This window comes from Monodelphis domestica, chromosome 6 (genome assembly GCF_027887165.1).
Source record: "Monodelphis domestica isolate mMonDom1 chromosome 6, mMonDom1.pri, whole genome shotgun sequence".
NCBI classification, from domain to species: Eukaryota; Metazoa; Chordata; class Mammalia; order Didelphimorphia; family Didelphidae; genus Monodelphis; species Monodelphis domestica.
In genome coordinates this window covers 196,378,456-196,385,813 of record NC_077232.1, presented here as the reverse complement: position 1 = coordinate 196,385,813, position 7,358 = coordinate 196,378,456, and positions in this window count along the sequence as shown.

The following is a 7,358-nucleotide window of genomic DNA, read 5'->3' as shown; positions in this document are numbered from 1 at the left end:
GAACATACTTTATGAGTTTCCTCAATTGTAAAATGGGGAAAAGAATAGCACTTACTGATCAGGGTTTCTATGAGTTTCAAATGAGATGATATTTGTAAAATGCTTAGCACAGTGCCTAGCATATAGTAGGTACTATATACATATTAGCTAATATTATTATTATTATAATTATTATAAAGCTATCTCTTGGAGGGCAGGAACTATTTCATTTTTGTCTTTCTATTCCAAAACTAGAACAGTAGTAGGATCTTGATAATTACAGGTGAATTGACTGAAATAATGATAATAATTCACATTTGTTATTATTCAGCCAATTTCAGTTGTATCTGACTTTTTGTGATCCCATTTGGGACTTTCTTGGCAAAGATGCTAGAATGGTTTGCCATTTCTTTCTCCATATCATTTTATAGATGAGAAAACTGAGGCAAAGAGGGTTAAGTGACTTGCTCAAGGACACATAGCTAGGAAGTATCTAGGACCATATTTGAACTGAGGAAAAGAGTATTCCTGGCTCCAGTCCTGGCATTCTATCCACTATCCTACCTAGTTCACATTTACTTATCAGTTTAAGGTTTCCAAAGCAATTTACATACATTATGCCATTTGGTTCTTCCCAAAACTGAGTAAATGCCATTATGATCACTATATTAAAAATGAGGAATCTGACTGTTAGAGAGCTAAAGTAATGTGTTCCAGGATCACACAACCAGCAAATATCTAAGATGGACAATGTTCTAAATCAGGAATTCCTGGCTCCAAGTATTGCAGCTTGGTCAGTTTCTCCCATTTCAAGATTAGTGCTTTTCCTATGCCATTTGGGTCACATCCCACTTCTGCCACTTACTACTTGTATGACTTTGGGCTGGTCTCTTTCTCTCTCATCCTCTGTTTCCTCATACAAAAAGTGAAGGAAATAAATTAGATATCTCAAAGGTCATTCTGAGCTCTAAGTCCTCTGATTCTTTGGTTGCCCCTGTCTCAAGAGGTAGTGAGAAGTTTCAGTCTATCTCTATAAATGTTAATGGAGATTGGCTCAAGAGGAAGAGGGAGTTGCTCATCTCATCTTGTGGCGATGACACATGCCTCTGAATCTTCCACTTTGCCATGATTATATTTTGCTGCTCAGTGCCATTATTTTGGAGCATACCAAAGAATATTTCCTTATTATTTTTGTTGAGGTCTGGAAAAATTAGAGAGAGGAAAATGGAAAATCTTTCATAATATGGAGTAGAGCCCCTGTAGATGTGAAGTTGCCCATATTCAAGAAAAAGTACAATAGAAATACAAAAGAGGAGTGGGGGAAATAATTCATTACCTTCATTTGCATACGCATTAATTATCCTTCTTACCCACTTTCCTGGTCCTACTGTTGTGAGGTTAACTAACAAAGCCCTTTGGAAAATGGAAGCAGGCCCATAAATATTAATAAGAGTTTATTTTTCTAAAGTTATAGACAGTAAGTGATCACAACTGAGCACTTATGCTGTCTTATCCAATCACTTTATAATCAAAGCAGGTCATTCCATTAAAAGACCATGTTTGCTTTTAAAGTATTTGTTTTATTTCTACAGAACCTTTCTCTGTATAACTCAAAGCTGTGTGCAAAGAATATCGTTAGACAACAATATCTCAAATAACCAAATGAAATAAAGAATCAATCAAAACAGGATGGAAAGGAAAAGGCGAGTAGTCTGACATGGAGGTATCTCCAAAGAAGAGGAGCAGTGACTGACCTTGCAAATGGTCTATGGGACAAAGGCAGATTTTAAAAAAAATTCTTATCTTCTGTCACAGTATCAGTTCTTTTTTTCTTTTTCAACCTAACTTTCCACCTCAGAATCAATACTTGTATTGATTCCAAGGCAGAAGAACAGTAAAGGCTAAATGGAGGTTAAGTGACTTGCCCAGGGTCATACAGCTAGGAAATGTCTGAGAATTAATATTAATTCTAAGACAGAAGAGTGGTAAGCTCTAGGCAGTCAGGGTTAAATGACTTGCAGGATCCCACTGCAAGGAAGTATCTGAGAATTAGTATTAATTCTGAGACAGAATAGTGGTAAGGGCTAGACAGTGGGGGAAAAATGACTTACTCAGGGTCACACAGCTATGAAGTATCTGAATCCAGGTCCTCTATCTGGGCTACCTATTTGCCCCCAAAGGTAAACTTCTAAGTTTGCTGTTGGGAACTCAGAACACATCAAACACTTGGAAACAATAAAATAGGTGGCAACATGGTACAATGGACAGAGAAGAGACTTGGAACCCAGGGGACTGGAGTTTGAATCCCTGGTACTTGCCAGCTGTTTGAACTTGGGCAAGTCCTTCAACTTCCCTGGACCACAGCTTTCCCATCTGTAAAATGAGGAAGTTAGACTTTAGACTCAAGCTTGCAGCTGCCTTGATGTTTCAGTCAGACCAGCTTGTTCACCCTGTGGGTCATAGTAGGGCTACCGTTGCAAAAGATAGTTGGTCCTTCCTCACATGGGTTGCTGTCCTGGATGATGCTTTGGGGGCTAGGCTAGAAGCAGGACAGGTGGTTGGAGGTCCTGAGGACCTGAGCTTATCTTCCCATTGATGGCAGCTGGTCAGTAGTTGGTATTGATAGTGAGGATGATGAGTCCACTGTACACAGAGCTTGTCTCCCTGGATGAGAGCTGCAGGATCTATAGGATTTGAAGCAGGGCCAATGATCCGGGGAACACTGCTTCATTCGGGTTCCTGGGGTCCCCCCCCAAGGTCTGAGGGGAGATGGTAACTATGGTTTGACTCACCTGGCCCATTATACCTCTTATCTTTCCTTCTGAATTCCTTCCCTCTTCAGTTACTCTGGTTTGTCCAAATGAGTCCCTTTTTGCAACAAACAAAAATTGTGTTCAGCAAAACAAATAGAAACGCTGACTGTATTTAACAGTGTATATAATATTCTGAACCTATATTCTATCACCCAGACACCCCCACCTCAAAAAGAGAGAGATCTGCTTTCTTCCCTGGACCCAAGATTTTCCATTATGATTCAACTTCCTTTCAGGGTTCTTTTGTTCACTTTATTGTAATCCCAATGAATATATTTTTTAGTCCATTTGATCACATTTTGATTGTCCTTGGAAAACCATCTACATAGCTACAAACAGTGTTTTGATTGCTCACTCTCAGAATCATGCTGCCAATAGCACTTACCATCATCGCTGACCACTGAGGCATGGAATGAATCCAGAATGAATGGTTACTGCATGTTATCAAGAGTTTTTAGTAGAGGAGCCCATAATTGGCAAAAAAAAAAAATCCCTTCTGAAACATACTCATAAAAAAGAATAATCACTGTCTCCGATGCATACTATCTGATGCACGTAGTTTATCACTCATCTTTTGGAGTGATGATATTCATTTGCAGGGTTAGGCTCCTATCTAAGTGATCTTATAGCACCAGGAGTCCTCACTTGGAAACCTTCCTTAGAGGTCACTTGAATTTACAAACTGTGAGCCACCCCTTCGCCCCTCCCTGCCCCCCAAGCCTGAACCATTGCTGCAACGGCTGCAACAAGAGCCAAAAATATCTGGAAAATTCTAGAGGATCTCCAGAATCTTCACAATTGGAAGAAAGAAGCTCTAATCTACAGGGACAGCTGAGATGATTGGACCAGCTGCTTGCAGATGACTTTTAAAAATTTGAACATTAAGTTGAGGATAACCTTTACTGTGTTGTATTCCCCACCACCTTACACGATGCAGTATACAGAGTCCAATCCCATATGAGTTTGAACAATGATGAAACATTTATGAACAAACAGATCAACATCTAGGATATTTATAACGCAGTTGATTTACAGTCGGAGGTTCTTTCAAGCCCCATGAATGTCTGAATGTCTGAGCAATGCCAAGGATCAGCTGGTATTAAAACCTAATCACTCTCTCGCCATCTTTAAAACTTTATTCCATGTAGGCCAAAGCTGGGGTGAACTATTATAGTAGCTTAAGCTTGTCATGGAATTGTCCCGATTACCCGAGACAAGAAGATGCTGGGTCTGGCTAGAAAAGATCAGCTGATACATATGCAATGCTTAAATCATGTTATTGCTTTTTAATTTATTGATGCTTTTTGTTTTTGATGCCACTGTTACTTCTTAACATACACCACCATGCTCCCAGAAACCTCTAAGCAATAAGGGAAAAGAGTTACTCAAAACCAACTGCCCACTGACTTACCTTTTTTCCCCTTACCTCTCTACCAAGTTATCAGCTGTCTTCCAGAACTAAGACAGTCATGTTATTTTTTTGATCACCTGATTTCTTTTCCTTTTTGCTAGTTTTTCACTGTAGCTCACTGCAGTCACAATTGCTAACAGTCATCTCAGAGGAGTTCCCGAAAGTATGCTCATTGCTAGAAACACTGCTTTAAATAGTTTGAAATAGATTAAATACATAGTTTGAAAGCATCATCCTATCAAGGACCCCTGATTTTGTGGATTTGGGAGCCCCATCCACATAAGCCTTAGAGCCGCCTGTAAGTCCATAGCTGTAGAGTTCCTAGAGTCTGAGAGGTTAGGATACTTGTCTAGAGCCATATAACTAGTAAATAACTCGTCAGAGGCATGATTTGAAACCAAGTCTTCCGGTCTAGCTCTCTCCCCATTATGATACTATACTACCTCTCCATCTGAGAGAACAGTACAGATTAAATATGTGAGGATTACGCATTCTGATTTTCTGAAACTCTTCTTGTTTTAGGTGAAATGCATTTCTTTCTCTCAGAATTTAGATTATAAATGCTTCTGCTCTTGACTCAGTATTTCTTATTGGTAACCCCCAGGTATCTCCCCTCCATCTGAAATATTTTGTTATTGAGTGCTTATTGTTATAAAAGCATGTGCCAACTCTAGAAGAGTAGAAAACAGCTGGATGTCAGGTTCTAAGTAGGGACCTAGAGCCCTCACTAAGATTACTTAGGCTAAATTCTCCCCAATTGTGGAGCCAAAAAAGGAGCACTTGGCTACAGCCAACAAATGGACTGCTAAGTCACCAAACCAGTATTGTGAATGTCAGAGTATTATTATTCAAGGAGGAGAAAGATAAACAAACAAACAAAATGGAAGAAAGTTCCACTTGGCAAGAAGCATTTTGAATATATATCTCTGAAGGGGAGAAAATGGCCATGGGACAGAAAATGTGTATGCAGTATTTATACTGGGCTTTTGAAGGTCAGAAGAATAACCCTGCTTGGGAAGCAAGGATCTATTTGCCTGAAAAGTAGTAATTACAATAGAGACTGATGCCAGCTGAAGACCACTGCTATTATGACATAACTGTAGAAACATCCCAAGGGGGTCATGAAAGGGGCTGTTGCTCAGGGTCTCTGCCTTTGTTAGAGGCTAATGTATTCTGAGAAGATGTTGTCTGAGAGGCATTCATGCAGACAAAAGAGCTGCAGGTGGTTATAGAGCTGACCCAGAATTCCCTAAGCCTTAAAATTTGGTCCTGCTCTGGGATAGTCCCCCATCAAGGTCTGGCCTGATGCAATTGGAAGAAGCAACCATACTGAACTGAATTCCCTGTCCAACTACATGCCATCAGCCCTTCTATTCATTCAGTCAACATATATGCTTTTTGTATATCAAATATCTGCTATGTGCCTAGCACAAGCGTAGGCACTCTGAGGAAATAAGAAGTGGGAAATGACATCAGTCAGTTAATAAATATTTATTAAGCACTTTCTATGTGCCAGAAACTGTGCTCAATGTTGAGGATGCAAAAGGAGGGAAAGACAGTTCCTGCCCTCAAGGAAATAATTAACAGAGGGAAGGCACTACAAAGGCTTCTTGAAGAAGATGGCGTTTCAGCTGAGCCTTAAAGGAAGCCAGAAGGTGGAGTTGAGAAGGGAGAGCATTTCAGGCATGAGGGACAACCAGAAAAAAATGCCCTGAGCGGAGAGATGAAGTATCTTGCTGATGGAACAGTGAAGAGGCCAATGATCCCTGGATTACAGAGTAAGTGTCGGGAAGTAAGATATAAGAAGACTGAAAAGGTAAAAATGGGCTAAGTTTTGAAGGACTTTCAATGCCAGATGGAGGATTTTGAATTTGATCCTGGGAGCCATAAGGAGTCTTTGGAATTGATTGGGTAGGGAAGTGATATGATCAGAGGTGTGCTTTAGGAAAATCCTTTTGAGAGCTGAGAGGAGGATTGGAGTGAGGTGCAGACCCACCAGCAGGCTATTGCAACAATCCAGGTATCAGGTGAAGAGGACTTGGGCCAGTGATGGCAGTGTCAAAGAAGAAAAGGGGCCATCTTTAATTCTCACTTGTTCCAAGTTTATAATATACTTAAGGATCCAATAAAAATGTAGCAGGGTTCTATGGAAAGACTGCTGGAATTAGATCTGGATTCAAATTCTAACTCTGCCACTTAAGTCCTTTATGACCTTGACTGCCCCTCAAACTCAGTGTCTTCAACTATAGAATAAAAATTTGGATTAGATAATTTGCAAGGTCCCTTTCTGCTCTAATTCTGAATCTATAACTCGCTTTTCTATAGAGCTCTAGGGCTTACAACATGGTTTTCTCATGATAACCCTGGGAAATGGATAATACAAGTATGTCAATCTTCATTTTCTAGATTTGGAAACATACTCAAGGCAGTTATTGACTTGCTTTGGGTCACATATGTATGAAACATCTGCCAAATATTAGTCAAGAGAGCAGTGATGTAATTTGAGTAGCCTGAAAAGACTTATTTCCCCCCAACTATCTACACCACTAACCTCCCAACAACATTTGAGTTATTCTTTTGGACTAAGTTACTCTAATTTTAACTTAGGGGCTAACAATCAAGGCTTTGCTCCAGGATGCTAAATTTAATGGAGACTGAAAACACTTTTATTCTTTCAAAAGAAGCTACCAGATGGTGAGATTTTCCCCTGTAAATCTCAAACCCTGCTATGGTCTCTCTAGCCACATACTGACATTTCAAGGTTTTTATCTTCTCACTATGAGGAGGTATCCTATCCATTCCCTTTCAATTGAGGTGCTATTCTGTTACTTGCCATGGATGCAAAATTTCTTGGTTAATGACTTTTTAACTTGAAATTTAACTGAAAGTTCTTGTTAAAAATATAAATATTTGGGCACCTACATGGCTCAATGGATCAAGAGCTGAACCTAGAGACAGGAGGTCCTGGGTTCAAATATGGCCTCAACCACTTCCCAAGTATATGTCCCTGGACAAGTCACTTAACCCCAATTGCCTAGTCCTTATCACTTTTCTGCCTTGAAACCAAAGCTTAGTATCAATTCTAAGACAGAAAGTGAGGATTTGGGGTTTTTCAAGTGTAAACATTATCTAGGCAACATAGATAAATGGAAAGA